Genomic DNA, 14,198 nt, shown 5'->3' with positions numbered 1-14,198 from the left:
GAGCACGTCACAGAATGTGTTTTTATTTTTTTTTATTGAAAGCGGGAAAAATCCATATATTAGCCGCGTCATTGTTTAAGCCGCGAGGTTCAAAGCGTGAGAAAAAAGTTGCGGCTTATAGTCCGGAATTTACGGTATTATATTATTATTTGTGCCCTGGTCCTATAAGAGCTCTTTGTCACTTCCCACAAGCCAGGTTGTGACAAAAACTCACACTCATTCTTATGTTTAATAAATGTAGGCTTACAATGATGGCAAAAAAACTACATTTGAGAGTGCGCTGACCCTGGTGCTAGAGGGGGTACGCAGCTGGAGGTTGAATGTTTGAAGGGGTCCTGGACTATAAAGTTTGGGAACCACTGTTTTACACTAAACCTTGGGATATTGTTAAAATAGATAGATTATTTTTTTTTAACTACTAACCTTGGTTACAACTTTATGTGATGATCCCCTTTCACCACTAGAGGGCATTCTTGGCAAATGAACAAGATAGGCAAAAGGGGAAAGTTTACATTGAAAATACATGTACAGTAGACAGAACAAGGGTTTGTACAGGTAAAAACAAACCTCTACATCATTTGCTGTCTTGGTACAAATCACAAGATAATGATCTTCAACTAGCCTACATTAGCACTTAAAAGGGATAGTTCACTCAAATTACATATTGGTTTCCTTACCTTGTAAGCAGTCTATGGACAAGATATGACAGCAATCCATGCTTTGGTTTTGTTTACCTGGCCACTGTTTCAAATGGTAACTTTTTAGCATTTCTGGCACAAATCCAATGCAAGTCATTGGTACTTACACTGAGTATACCAAACATTAGGAACACCTTCCTAATATTGAGTTGCACCCTCTTCATCAGAGCATGGACTCTACAAGGTGTCGAAAACGTTCCACAGAGATGCTGGCCCATGTTGACTCCAATGCTTCCCACAGTTGTGTCAAGTTGGCTGGATGTCCTTTGGGTGGTAGACGATTCTTGATACATAAGGATAACTGTTGAGTGTGAAAAACCCATCATTGTTGCAGTTCTTGACATAAACAGGTGAGCCTTTGATGTACTACCATACCCCATTCAAAGGCACTTAAATGTTTTGTCTTGCTGAATGGGACACATACAATCCATGTCTCAATTGTCTCAAGGCTTAAAAACCCTTATTTAACCTGTCTCCTCCCCTTAATCTACACGGATTGGAGTGGATTTAACAAGTGGGGATCATAGCTTTCAGCTTAATTCACCTGGTCAATCTATGCCATGGAAAGAGCAGGTGTTCTTACTGTTTTGTATACTCAGTGCATATTAGCATTTTCACACTTCATGTGTAAATCATGTCCAAGTACCTTCCAATGCAATCCATTTTTAAATACTTTAGGATGATTTCTTCTCTTTATACTGTAGCTGCCATAACCAACTAAGTCAGCTCTGAGTTTTCTGTTGTGTACACTGCAGTATGTGGTCAGTCAGCAGTGCTTTTGTCCAATAAAACGTTTTTTTTTTTTTTTTTGCCCTCAGTAAAACCACAATCCCTTTCGGAGTCAGTGGTCTGTGTGTGTAATGGAAAATGAGCCTTTCTTCGCTAATTCCTTTTCCATCCGTGTTATGAACATGGTGAATGTGAAATGCTGTGGTTATGGCTCTGTGGGCATCTCTTTCTGCTTAATGGAATTCTGAATGTTATTTTGAGTAAGTCAATAAGATGTGTCGTTAGTTTGTGCACAGGCTGCAAACTTGTTTAAATATTTCCGTTTCTTTAGGGGTACATTCTTCCTCTATTGCTGCTTGGATTATATTTATCTTGGCCTGAGAAGATTGCCCCACTTCACAAACAACACACACACACAGACACACACACACACCAACCCCTCTTACTTGCTCTAGCAAACAATAGCTTGGTGGAAGGAGGGGTCGTTGGGCTCCTTGGTGGAAGGAGAGGTCACAGGGCTGGTTTTTGACAGTAATGGCCTTACGACAAGGGGACGATTGTAGCATTGTGTAGAGGGGGTAGACAGTATGGTGGTCATGGGGGAAAAGGGGACTCATGAAGAATAAGAGGTATGTCCTGTGCATTAACCTCTGTGAATTGCCCCGCACATCTCTGCCTCCTTGTTATTTTCTTGATTATAAAGGGCGGTCACAGTCCACATAACAGAGGATAAGTTTACACCAGTTGCCTGTGTGTATGTGTGTCCATGCATATGAAGTTAGCTGAGTTAAAAAATAACTGTGTGTGTGTGGTGTGTGTTGTGTGAGTATTTTCATGTATAAAAGTGGCATTACTTGAGTTAAAAAATAACTGTGTGTCTGTGTGTTTTGAGGGAACACTGCACACAATACCCTCACTGACTACCTACGGGAGTTTATTTTGAAAACCCACTACCAGCTGCCAGGGTCTGGGGTGAGCTGCTTTGAGTAAGGGGCCCCACCTGCATGCTCCTATTGGTCGATATCCTATGACATGGGTGTGGCCGCTCTGTGTGGGCCCCCACCCGCAGTCTCATTGGACAGAGGGAGAAAGTTATGCTCTGAAACCCCTCCCCACTCTGCTCTTTACACACAACAACAACACAGCTTTTGCTATGAGAGGATTCTAAAGAGGTATTTGCCAAGCAGCCACGGCATCCCACTCTCCCTGATGGTACCTCCTTCTAGGAGAGAGACAGACAGGCAGGGCTGAGATGAGAGAGAAGTGACTGGAGAAGTACTGGAACTCAGACTGGAGTGGATACTCTGACACACACATCAGGTTACAGTGGAGAACACCAGAATTGTTAAAGGTAAGTGAAAGTTGCTTTTTCTTCTATTTCTCTGCTAGTTGAATGTACTGTTATTGACTGTGGGTAAAAGTTGGTAATTCAAATAAGAATGGGTTGTTTTAATCTTAGAACTGAATAGATCGGAAAATGTTATTTAGTTGTCTGAACGAATCAGGCATACAGGTTGGATTTGTTGCACTTACTGACCATCTGATAGACATCTGCACTCTTAGAAAAAAGGGGTCTTCAGCTGTCCCCATGCTGTCCCCATAAGAAAACCCTTTTTGGTTCCAGATGGAACCCTTTTTGGTTTCCAATTAGAACCCTCTGTGGAAATGGTTCTATCTTGAACCCAAAAGGGTTCTATCTGGAACCAAAAAGGGTTCTTCAAAGGGTTCTAAGAGTGTGACCTCTAAAAATCGATTGTCTATCACACATGCATTACCTCTCAACCCATCACACACACACATATAAACTCACTCACTCACTCACTCACTCACTCACTCACTCACTCACTCACTCACTCACTCACTCACTCACTCACTCACTCACTCACTCACTCACTCACTCACTCACTCACTCACTCACTCACTCACTCACTCACTCACTCACTCACTCACTCACTCTATCTGTTTTGGCCCAAGCATTTAAAATACCATGCTGTTTTTCCTCCCTGCGTGAAAGCCCTACTGGCAGCTTTTATCCTATGGACTTATGTCCTGCACACGGATCGGAGATTGAGACCCTGTTGCTGTTGGAGAGACACCAGGACAGAACAAACTGGATGGAGCGATAGAGAGAAAGTGTGTGTGGCGTGCATGTGTGCGAGAGAAAGACACAGAAAGAGAGAGAGAGAGTTGGGCGGAGAGAAAGAGGGGTTAGGTGGAGGGAGTTGGAGTCGTAGAAGTTGGCTTTAGTTTCTAAACCAAGTCCAAATAGAAGACAAGGAATGGAGTTATGTGCTGAAAAACCACACAGTCAGCATGTCCATACTGGAGGAAGAAAAGATCCCTTTTTTAAAGAACAGAACAGAGAGAGAGAGAGAGAGAGAGAGAGAGAGAGAGAGAGTTAAAGACAGACACATGCTGTACACATACATGTAAATGGTTATTGAGAACTTGAGAAGGGCCCACAGGACGCCATAGGATATTCAATTCACCCAAGTCACTGCCCCCTCCAGTTGTAGATTGTGTCCCAAATGGCACTGTATTCCCTATATAGTGCACTACTGTCGACCAGAGCCATTCTGGAGTCCACAGCACTTTGTAAGTAGCACTTTGGGTTTGGGAAAAAGTGCATCACAAATAAGCTGCATACACGTCACCACCACAGTTAACGAGAGCGAGAGAGAGAATCATCTGATTTTAGCAGAATAATCAGTCCAGGAACAGCTGAAAAAAATTGTCATCTTCATGTTCATGATAGCGGTATATTTTCGACAACATTCTTCACAAAGCTTATATCAGAGCCCAATTCCCAAGGCTGAAACTCTGAACTCTTTGTTTAAGTGTAGCAACTGATGTAGCAACGTCAAGGTAGCCTGGTCCCAGATGTGTTTGTGCTTGCCAATTATGGTCATTGTCACATAGATAGCTGTTGGCAAGACAGCACAAATAGATCTGGGACCAGGCTAACTTCGAGGTGTTCCAGGAACAACAATCCAAACAATGTGTGTACGTGCCCATTACATGTCAGTTGTTTGTCCAACGGCCCAGACTAATATCTAAAATGTGATATTCTGCAGCAGAGGCCTCAATGTTTTAGAACATATCTTCTTGAGGCCTCAATGTTTTAAAACATGTCTTCTTAGTGAGGCTACCGTTTTAAGTGTCATGTGTTCAAATTTAATTTGTCGTTTGTAGTCAAGAATGCTGTGGACAGAGATGTTTGGATTGCAAAGTTGATAATGATGTGAGGAGGCTGTGTGAGGAAGAAGGCTGCATTTATCCCCAGGACAGGACAGAGGTGGGAATAGGAAGAAACAAAGCCCTGAAATTGGCCAAAACACTTCCTTCTTCTAAGACCTTTAAAATGGGGAAAAGGCATTAGGAGGATAAATAGGGTGCCTTGATCTGGAAAAAGACCCGAAAATATGAACATAGTGAAAGCTCCAAGTACTCTAACCTGGTCTCGGATCTGCTTGTGCTGCTATGGTCCATAAAACTTGACAAGGTAACAAACAGATCTGGGATCAGGCTAAAAGTACTGAAGTTCATATATTTGAGGTAGCTTACTGTAGGTTACAGTTGGATGGGGCTTATGTGGGGAAAGTGAATATTTTTCCTTTTGTTTCTCCCAAGTGGGTTTCCTGTGAGGTAGGCCAGTCGCTCTAAGCAGTGACAATTAAAAATTGTCCCATGGAAATGTGGAGAGGTTTAGGGTAGGACTGTAACCGATTGTGCTATATTCTATCCTCTGTGGTGAGACGGTGGGGAATAAGTGTGTGTTTGTGTGAGTGAGTGAATGAGTGTCTAGCTGTCTCTCTCTCAGACTGTCTCTCTGTCTGTCTCAAAATTACCATAAACATACCCACTGATACCCTATTAACATGAATGTACTGTGGTACATTGTACTGTGTCATACTATGGAGGTCAATCTCAAGAGCAATTAACACAACTCTTATCAATGCCTGCCTGTTTTATCATGACGCCGTTGAGAGATTGAGATGATCATAGCAACAGCTGCTGTAGTGTCGATGTGACTCAACGTTGGAATGTCTAGCTATATGTAATGGACATGAGTTGGTCATGGTTGCTCATGGTCATGTGATGAGGTAGCCAACCTGCGACTTAAAAATCAGTGTCGGCCCTTTGCCCTAGAGAGAATTTCATTTTGGTCTAATGGTCAAGACGTTGGTTTCTCCTGTGGCAGTCCTGGGTTCATATCCTGCCGGGTACATGTACACGACAGTAAAAGTTATGGTTATGTCTGTAGCAATACACCACAGTTAAAGTGTTGTATGTAGCTATGCACCATAGTGTGGACAATTCAGGGGGCAGCGTACCGTTAAGCCAAGAGGTTCGAACCTCTTATCGAGGTTGCTAGGTGTTGGGTTAAAGGGGAATTTCACCCTGGGGGAATCTGGGCTTGTTTTCATCATGTCTGAGGCATTTCTAGGACAGTGAGATGTGTTTCATCTCACTGATTCGTATTCTGGCCCCTGTCCTTCCCACAAGGCGTTTAAAAAAAAAAAAGGAGGGCAACACTAACAACACAATCCTTTGGGCAAAACTGAAAGAACTGTCCAGACGCAATGGCTTCAAGTGATTCCTCTTCTCAACATGAATTCGAGCATGGAACACTTTTTGATGTACTATTAGCTACATGGTGACATTCAACCATACATGTTTCAACCGGAATATAGCGAAGAGTATTCGAAACAAAGAGTTGGATAGCTAACGTTTAGCTACAGCTGATGCCAGCACCAAGAGAGCAGATGACAAATACGGTGCCTAGCTAAGTTATTTTTCCTGCAAGCCACCTAGCTAGCTAGCAAAATGTAGTTTATCTACTGAAACCCATACTGTATTGCTGGCTGACATACTACTGTGTTACAGTGGGGAGAAATCAAATTATTTTTCTGTTTGCTAACTTAGCTATGTAGCTAGCTAAACAACTACCGGTAGCTATATCTATGACTGAAAATAGAAGAGATTTACAATTGGAGATATTTTGTATCTTGACTGTAAAACCTCTTCTCTTTTTAGTTGTAAATATGGCTACTAAACAGAAAGCTACAACATTACAACCAGCCAACTAAACCTAGGTTAACCAGCAAACGTTACCAGAGTGTATCACATCCGGCCGTGATTGGGATTCCTATAGAGCGGCGCACAATTGGCCCTGCATTGTCAGGTTTGCCGGGGTAGGCCGACATTGTAAATAAGAATTTGTTCTTATCTGACTTGCCTAGTTAAATAAAGGTACAATTTTAAAAAAATCCAAACAGATGTAAATAACATGTATTGAATATCAAGCTAGCTAGATAAGTTTACTAGCAAACAGTGAGGAGAAACAATAATACAACAAATTACTGTTGTATTTAGAAAATGTGCCACGCTGCCATCTTGTCTATTTCAAGTCTTCTCTCTCATTTATCGAGACAGGTCTGTGTCATCAAGACATGCAACACTTTGGGATGGACACCCACTTGTCTTGATCAATGAAAGAAGACTTGAAATAGACAAGATGTCGACAAAAATCTTTGAGTAAATCACATTATCTTGTGTAACAATCTGTAGCTACATTTCTCTGCACTTGTGTGTCTCTACACCTGAGACGCACTCGGACACACTGAACAGTACCTCACTGTTCATACAATTTATTTGGTATATTACTTTTACCATATAACATTCTTGTTGAATACCCAGTTCTTTTGAGTTAGTGTTAAAAAGTGTACACTCCCCTGTATTTTAGATTTTGACAAATAAACATTCTTTGGATATCTGAATGCATCTGTTTGATGCAACAGAGTCCTTTACAGCTTATATGAATACATTTTGTGAATCCATGAAGGCAGACACATTTTGAAGATTGATAGAAAATATCCATATTTATTTTATGGTGGTTCTACATCAGGGCTCTCCAAACCTGTTCTTGGAGGGTTTCACTCCAATCCTAATCTAGCATACTTGATTCTAATAATTAGCTGGTTGACAAACTGAACCTGGTTAATTACAACTGGGGTTGGAGCGAAAACCTGGAGGTGTTCTACATGGTATTATGCTGAGCGATACTAGCTGCGTTTACACAGGCAGCCCAAATCTGATATTTTTCCCACTAAGGGGTCTTAATCACATCAGATCTTTTTCAGAACTGATCTGATTGGCCAAGACCAATTAGTGAAAAAAATCAGAATTGGGCTGCCTGTGTAAACACAGCCATAGTCCTTTGTCCGGCTTTGGTACACTGGCAACGGTGTTCAGTATTTTTTAATATATTTTTTATTTCACCTTTATTTAACCAGTTAGGCCAGTTGAGAACAAGTTCTCATTTACAACTGCGACCTGGCCAAGATAAAGCAAAGCAGTGTGACAAAAACAACAATACAGAGTTACACATGTGATAAACAAACGTACAGTTAATAACAGAATAGAAAATCTGTATACAGTGTGTGCAAATGAAGTAAGGAGGTAAGGCAATAAATAGGCCATAGTGGCGAAGTAATTACAATTTAGCAATTAACACTGGAGTGATAGATGTGCAGATGAGGATGTGCAAGTAGAAATACTGGTGTGCAAAAGAGCATAAAAAAAAACAGGTGGGTAGTTGGTTGGATGGGCTATTTACAGACGGGCTGTGTACAGCTGCAGCAATCGGTAAGCTGCTCTGACAGCCTATGCTTGAAGTTAGTGAGGGAGATATAAGTCTCCAGCTTCAGTGATTTTTGCAACTCGTTCCAGTCATTGGCAGCAGAGAACTTGCTACGGGTGGGTGTTGCTATGGTGACCAGTGAGCTGACATAAGGAGGAGGTTCATCTAGCAAAGACTTATAGATGACCTGGAGCCAGTGGGTTTGGCGACGGATATGTAGCGAGGACCAGCCAACGAGAGCATACAGGTTGCAGGGGTGGGTAGTATATGGGGCTTTGGTGACAAAATAGATTTTACATTTACTTTACGTCATTTAGCAGACACTCTTATCAAGAGCGACTTACACTGTGATAGACTGCGTCATATTTGCTGAGTAGTGTTGGAGGCTAGTTTGTAAATTACATCGCCGAAGTCAAGGATTGGCAGGATAGTCAGTTTTACGAGGGTATGTTTGGCAGCATAAGTGAAGGAGGCTTTGTCGTGAATTAAGAAGCCAATTCTAGATTTCATTTTGGATTGGAGATGCTTAATATGAGTCTGGGAGTTTACAGTCTAGCCAGACACCTAGGTATTTATAGTTGTCCACATATTCTAAGTCAGAACCGTCCAGAGTAGTGATGCTAGGCGGGCGGGTGGGTGCGGGCAGCGATCGGTTAAAGAACATGCATTTAGTTTTACTAGCATTTAAGAGCAGTTGGAGGCCACGGAAGGAGTGTTGTATGGCATTGAAGATCGTTTGGAGGTTTGTTAACACAGTGTCCAAAGAAGGGCCAGATGTATACAGAATGGTGTTGTAGAGGTGGATAAAGAATCACCCGTAGCAAGAGCGACATCATTGATATATGCAGAGAAAAGAGTTGGCATGAGAATTGAACCCTGTGGCACCCCATAGAGACTGCCAGAGGTTCGGACAACAGGCCCTCCGATTTGACACACTGAACTCTATCAGAGAAGTAGTTAGTGAACCAGGCGAGGCAGTCATTAGAGAAACCAAGGCTGTTGAGTCTGCCGATAAGAATGAGGTGATTGACAGAGTCGAAAGCCTTGGCCAGGTCGATGAAGACGGCTGCACAGTACTGTTTTTTATCGATGGTGGTATGATATCGTTTAGGACCTTGAGCGTGGCTGAGGTGCACCCATGACCAGCTCGGAAACCGGATTGCATAGTGGAGAATGTACTGTGGGATTCGAGATGGTCAGTGATCTGTTTGTTCACTTGGCTTTCAAAGAATTTAGAAAGGCAGGGCAGGATAGATATAGGTCTGCAACAGTTTGGGTCTAGATTGTCTCCGTCTTTGAAGAGGGGGATGACCGTGGCCGTTTTCCAATCTTTAGGAATCTCAGACGATACGAAAGAGAGGTTGAACAGGCTAGCAATAGGGGTTGCGACAATGGCAGCGGATCATTTTAGGAAGAGAGGGGGGGGGCAGTTTTTGCGTGGGGTGGAAAGCTGTTGGCTGGGGTTGGGGTAGCCAGGTGGAAAGCGCGGCCAGCCATAGAGAAATCATTATTGAAATTCTCGATTATCGTGGATTTATCGGTGGTGACAGTGTTTCCTAGCCTCAGTGCAGTGGGCCGCTGAGAGGAGGAGCTCTTATTCTCCATGGACTTTACAGTGTCCCAAAACCTTTTGGAATTAGTGCTGCAGGATAAAAATTTCTGTTTGAAAAAGCTAGCCTTTGCTTTCCTAACTGTCTGTGTATATTGGTTCCTGACTTCCCTGAAAAGTTGCATATCGCGGGGAGTATTCGAAGCTAGCGCAGTGCGCCACAGGATGTTTTTGTGCTGGTCAAGGGCAGTCAAGTCTGGAGTGAACCAAGGGCTATATCTGTTCTTAGTTCTACATTTTTTGAAAGGGGCATGCTTATGTAAGATGGTGAGGAAGACACTTTTGAAGAACAACCAGGCATCCTCTACTGACGGGATGAGGTCAATATACTTCCAGGATACCCGGGCCAGGTTGATTAGAAAGGCCTTCTCGCAGAAGTGTTTTAGGGAGCGTTTGACAGTGATGAGGGGTGGGCATTTGACCGCGGACCCATAACGGCCGCAGGCAATGAGGCGGTTATCTCTGAGATCCTGTTTGAAAACAGCAGATGTGTATTCAGAGGGCAAGTTGGCCTGGATGATATCCATGAGGGTGCCCATGTTTACGGATGTGGCGTTGTACCTGGTAGGTTCCTTGATAATTTGTGTGAGATTGAGGGCATCTACTTTTGATTGTAGGACGGCTGGGGTGTTAAGCATATCCCAGTTTAGGTCACCTAACAGTACGAACTCTGACGATAGATGGGGGGCAATCAATTCACATATGGTGTCCAGGGCACAGCTGGGAGCAGAGGGGAGTCAATAACAAGTGGCAACAGTGAGAGACTTATCTCTGGAGAGATGGATTTTTAAAAGTAGTAGCTCGAACTGTGTGGGCATAGATCTGGATAGTAGGACAGAACTCTGCAGGCTATCGCTACAGTAGATTGCAACTCCGCCCCCTTTAGCAGTTCTATCTTGACGGAAAATGTTGTAATTGGTGATGGAAATTTCAGAATTTGGCGGGCTGGGGAAACTAAGACTCTTTGTGCTTATGGCGAATGGTCTCATCCTGTCTGCGATGAACGACCAGCTGGATAAGACTCTGCAGAAAGTGGTGTAGGGCTTCTTAACCACCAACTGTTTGGTCCTCTTGCAGAATATTTGCTGGTACTGCATGTCTCCTAGAAAGACATGGTTGTTGTGTTAGCATTTTACACTTTTTGTGGAAGGGACGTAGGGCAACATGCCTTTGTTGATGTCAACCGAATGGGACCAACAAGCGTATTGTTTAGAGGCAATGAAAGAAAATTGAGAGCTGCTTTTAAGAGGAAAGATCAGTCAACAAAGTGAATGGGCTGGGGGGAGGGGGCTAAAGAAGATTTGAAAAGTCTATATAGTCTATATAATCACAACCCTGCACAACCAAACCCCCCTTTCTTATCTCAAAAGTATTTTCTGTAAACTTCCACTAGCCCAATGACAGATCAGTCTTGTCAATAGTAGCCCTTTGTCTTTATATTGTTTTTTTAGAATCTGCAGAGAAGAATGATGTGGTTGTGTCATTACTGTTGTGATCTTGATATTATACCTATCGGTGTCCCTTGCTGGTTTCTGTCCGATAATGTTGTTGTGCTCCATAACCACAAGGTGTATCCTTTCCCTCATGCTTGTGTACCCAAAATGACCTTCACCTTGTGCAGAGCTAGGGGTTGGAAGCACATGATGGTGGAATCAGATTCTGTACCACCTACAACAAAATACAGAACAATACACTATTTAACCACCCCACTAATTGTATTGACCTCTATTAGACTGGATAGTTTACAATAGCTAACATGGACATTTCAATAGTCTGCTTACTGTTAGCTAACTAGCGTCACTAAATTGGCAGCAAGATTGCTATCCAGCTGAGACTGGCTGTGAACCCACCGTAGACTATTTCTACACATTCATCATTGTTAGCTATATTGACAATTATATTTTTAGTAACAGAGTATTTTCCAGACCCAGTCCACCTAGTCGTGCTGCTCCAGTTTCAACTGTTCTGCCTGCGGCTAGGGAACCTGAGACCTGTTCACCGGACGTGTTACCTTGTCCCGGACTTTCTGTTTTCATCTCTCGGCTATGAAACGCCAACTGACATTTACTCCTGAGGTACTGACCTGTTGCACCCTCTACAACCACTGTGATTATTATTTGACCCTGCTGGTAATCTATGAACTTTTGAAAATCTTGAAGAATAAACTGGCCTTAAATGGTCATGTACTCTTATAATCTCCGCCCGGCACAGCCAGAAGAGGTCTGGCCACCCCTCAGAGCCTGGTACCTCTCTAGGTTTCTTCCTAGGTTCCTGTCTTTCTAGGGAGTTTTTCCTAGCCACAGTGCTTCAATATCTGCATTGCTTGCTGTTTGGGGTTTTAGGCTGGGTTTCTGGATAGCACTCTGCTGATGTAGAAGGGCTTTATAAATACATTTGATTGATTGATTTGATTGAATAGACGGCTACCAGATTGAGCTACTCTTATTTGCTAGCATTAGCTAGATTACGTTAGCTAAAGTCAGTCAAAGATAGAACGAACAAACAAACATGTTTACTCTGCTGAAGATAGTTACCAGTCTAGCAGTGACTACCATACCATTGATTGATTTGATTGAATAGATGGCTACCAGATTAAGCTACTCTTATTTGCTAACATTAGCTAGATTACGTTAGCTAAAGTCAGTCAAAGATAGAACCAACAAACAAACATGTTTACTCTGCTGAAGATAGTGACCAGTCTAGCAGTGACTACCATAGCATAGGCGAAATTGATTGACAGTGTGAATAAAAATCTCTGGAAGATAGAACATTGAAAGAAAACTCATTTTTGCACTTGTTTGTAATTTGCACAGCTAGGCACAGAACACCACACAGGCATGACAAACTTTACTGAAAAACAAGCATTGTCCCCAAAAAATGTGTTGTTCGTTCGAAGTACACAGTTTCATAGTCCGAATTCACGGGCACATCCCATCTACCTTGGCGGGCAATATCTGCATTCGCTATGAATGCCGGACTTTGTGGTTCACTATGACAAATACACAGGAAGTCAAAACTTCCCGATTCTACCAGTGAAATGAAAATGTGCTAGTTCTAGCTTGTGGTTTGGATAATTGTGATGTTTATGACAAAAACATAATGTTGTTTATATAGTAATGTCTATATGCCGTGGCTGAGCAAAGTCAAATTCCCCTTTAAGGTCGCTATGTCACCCCCTTCTTTCGGGGAGAGCATGTCCCAATGCTTCTCTCTACCAAGTCCCTCATGGGCGTCATTCCACTTCTGACACCAATGCAGCAAATTTGGGGGTAGCCCTGTCCAGGACTCAAACCCAGGTCCATCAACCTCTTGACGAGATCTGTAGGTTTTGGGTTAAGGTCGTTACAATAGTAAAAGTTATGTATGTATACTGAGCAAAAATTTAAACGCAACATATAAAGTGTTGGTCCCATGTTTTATGAGCTGAAATTAAAGATCCCAGAAATGATCCATATGCACAAAAAGCTTATTTCTCTCAAATTCTGTGCACAAATTTGTTTACATCCCTGTTAGTGAGCATTCCTCCTTTGCCAATATAATCCATCCACCCAGATGTGGCATATCAAGAAGCTGATTAAACAGCATGATCATTACACAGGTGCACCTTGTGCTGTGGACAATAAAGGGCCACTCTAAAATGTGCATTTGTGTCACACCACACAAAGCCACAGATGTCTCAAGTTTTGAGGGAGTGTGCAATTGGCATGCTGACAGCAGGAATGTCCACCAGAGCTGTTGCCAGAGAATTGAATGTTAATTTCTCTACCATAAGCCTCCTCCAACGTTGTTTTAGATAATTTGTCAGTACGTCCAACCGGCCTTACAGGCCCATCCATGGCTCCAGCCCTGCCCGCACCCCTGCCCAGTCATGTGAAATCCATAGATTAGGGCCTAATGAATGTATTTCAATTGACTGATTTCCTTATATGAACTGTAACTCAGTAAAATCGTTGAAATTGTTGCATGTTGTGTTTATATTTTTGTCAGTATAGCTTTACACCACAGCGAAAGTTTTACATGTAACTGCTAAAATAATGGTAACACTCAAGTAAATGAGGGGTAAAAAGTATATTGAACGCATTGAATGCTTCAACACGTGTGGTTCCTGAGTTAATAAAGCAATTAACATCCAATCATGCTTAGGGTTATGTTTAAAAATACTGGGATGGTCGTTAGTTTGGCCAATATTATGGCTACCATGACTTTGCCCCCACAGAATGACAATGCCCCCATCCACAGGGAACGAGTGGTCACTGAATGGTTTGATGAACATGAAAACAATGTAAACCATATGCCATGGCCCTCTCAGTCACCACATCTCAACCCAGTTTAACACTTATAGAAGATTCTGGAGCAGCGCCTGAGATGGCGTTTTCCAGCACCATCAACAAAACACCAAATTATGGAATTTCTCCTGGAAGAATGGTGTCGCAACCCTCCAATAGTGTTCTAGTGTTCACTCGTAGAATCTATGCCAAGGTGCATTGAAGCTGGTGGTGGCCCAATGCCCTATTAAGAC

The 14,198-nt window shown here is 42.6% G+C and overlaps 1 protein-coding gene across 1 annotated transcript in view; it reads left to right on the top strand.

Moving 5' to 3' along the window:
- The first annotated feature begins 2,413 nt into the window (after positions 1-2,413).
- LOC106568717 (KN motif and ankyrin repeat domain-containing protein 4) overlaps positions 2,414-14,198 on the top strand; it is a 31,509-nt gene continuing 19,724 nt past the window's right edge. Inside the window, exon 1 of the mRNA XM_014139296.2 lies at positions 2,414-2,778. The gene's annotated coding sequence lies outside the window, so the exon portion shown is untranslated. The remainder of the gene's footprint in view (positions 2,779-14,198) is intronic.

Source organism: Salmo salar, chromosome ssa14 (genome assembly GCF_905237065.1).
Source record: "Salmo salar chromosome ssa14, Ssal_v3.1, whole genome shotgun sequence".
Classification (NCBI taxonomy): Eukaryota; Metazoa; Chordata; class Actinopteri; order Salmoniformes; family Salmonidae; genus Salmo; species Salmo salar.
Note: the sequence above shows the minus strand (reverse complement) of the source record. Positions and strands in the feature narration are given on the sequence as shown.